Genomic DNA, 2,369 nt, shown 5'->3' with positions numbered 1-2,369 from the left:
CCCCACCTCCCACAATCTAGGGGAGAAACAAACTTTGCGCTTCAAAAACTTCACAGTCCACATGCTCTAGAACGACCGCGGGCCCCGTGGGGACTCCAGGGTCTGCCACCGCTGTCACTAAGGCCCACCGCGCCTTGCCTGAGCGGGGACAGTCTGCAGGCAGGAGCCGCGGGAAACAACCCGAGCTCTGGCCCTGGGGCGTGCCGTTTCTTGTCTGGCTGGTGCCTTTATAGGGCTAGAGACAGAGATGATTTTTTTTTTTTTTTCACCATTTGACTTCAATAAAGACATCCCGAGGCATTATTTACAAGCGCACATAATTTACCTATGTTATTTGGCAAAGCAACTTCGGAAAAGAAAGTGAATGAATAAATACTTCATAACTGCTAGTAGAACAGACTGGCTCCTGTAATGAAGAAAAGATTTATGTCACGTTATTCCAGCCCAAATAGCAGCAGCCTCTGTTTGTCTCAGCCCAGTGCTTCTATTTAAATGTTACTTTCATATATTATGTGGCATTAATTTAACTATAGCTCATTAAGGCAGAATGAAATGGTTAAATTAACTTATCAACCCATAATGATGATGAATGAGGTATTAATTCAGATACAAGCTGGGCAATTTGCAAGTTTACGCATTCTGATGGTTCTCAAATAACATTTTGAATAGCGGGTCAGCGCCTCAATCAATTACATAAGCATGTAAAGTCGGTCTCTCGGAAAAAAATCCTTTTTCATGCATATGCATTAAAACATGTTCGCAATTATCCTCGGAAATTGCCTTCATTGGATTAAGCAGCAGTCTTGGACGCGGGTTCTGGTCTTCTCTGTGCCTTTATTAAAGCTGTGAGCAGCGCTGGCTGCAGCAGCCGAGGCAGGGTGTTTATTTAAACAATGTTTACCAAAGAAAGGCGAAGCCGCTGCACCGTGGTGCGGGCGTGTGTGTGTATGTGCGTGTTTTAACAACAGTAGGCAAAACTCGACTAGAAACGCTCCCGTTAATTCTCCAGCAAATTCTGACTCTCTTGGAGAGAGCCAGCAAGTCGTTTCGAGGGAGCACTTAATGTTTTCCGAGGACGCAATTAATTACTGTTCTCAAAGAGAGCCTTTTAGTGAGTGTCCTTTACTTGGACTCCGTTTAGGGCTCCTGACTCATTATCTATGAGTGGTCTTTGTAGGAGGAATATTAGATGCACGGGGCTGACACTCGACTTTTACATGCTGCGTTGTACAATAGGCGCAGTGGCAGGGGGAAGTACTAATTACCTTAAGGCTAGCTAATAACGCAGGCTTCCAACATTACCTCTAACGGGTTGAAGTTAGTAATCAGCAAGAAAAGCACCATCAGAAGCGACGGAGAAATCAGGGACACACATGGATTTCGACAAGTCTGTGCTAATGGAAGAGGAGCGCACAGATCAGTAGGAGGATGATTATGACCGATCCAGGGTTTCAGGAGGACTTGAAATAGCAGCTAGAGTCATTAGGCCCGGGAGCGGTCGCCTTTCCCGGGCACACAGGGACTTTTTAGACGTGTCGGAACCGTTTCAAAACGTCGCAGTCCTCTCTGCCGCCTGCCTCTGCCAGCAAGGCCTCGACGGAACACCACTGTGAATGCGGGAGTCGCCCTTAAAAATCCCTCGACCGAGGCTGGCCCGGTGCCAGCGTGGCCGGGCAGTGGACTGGAGCCCCTCTGGCTGGTGGGTGCCAGATCGGAGAGGGACGGACAAGGTTTTCGAGTCTTTGCCTTGAATATTGAACTCAAGGGTGATTAGAAAGGGGTCCTCCCGCTTCTGCTCCGTCATCTGGAGAAGCTATTTCGTGTTAATTAATCCCTACCAAATGACAAAAACAGAAACGACTCTCCTTTTCCATGACGAGAAAGTATATATATTTTTAATGATTTGGGTTGATTTCCTTACGAGACAGGGCAGGAAACTGCAGCTCTCCTTTATGTGCTGCCTTGTCCCCTTTCCCGGCAGGAGCGTTCCTCCCCAGCTCTCCCTTTTTCCTCTGGCACCGGCTCAGCTGCTCTTGGTGACCAAACCAAACACTGCGGCTCAGGGGAGAACGGCCAGCTCGCCTCCAGCCCCACTAGCCCTGGATCACGACTACCAGGGAGGCAGCAGACTTCGTGATGTTGCCCCTGTCCCACACACTAGACGCGGAGGGAGCAAGCGGACAGGCAGGGAGGAGAACACGTGCAGACTGCCCCCGGCTACAGCCGGCTCCCCGTGTTCAGGAAACTAACTCGGGGAAACGCGGCAAGGAGAAACTTTGTAAAACCTCGGTGTGAGCTAAGGGAGCGGATCCCGGCAGCCCCGGGGGAGCAGCGGCCTCGGGGCCTCGGTGAGCTCCGCACCTGCTGGG

This window comes from Columba livia, chromosome 7 (assembly GCF_036013475.1).
Source record: "Columba livia isolate bColLiv1 breed racing homer chromosome 7, bColLiv1.pat.W.v2, whole genome shotgun sequence".
NCBI classification, from domain to species: Eukaryota; Metazoa; Chordata; class Aves; order Columbiformes; family Columbidae; genus Columba; species Columba livia.
This window is presented reverse-complemented; position numbering follows the sequence as displayed.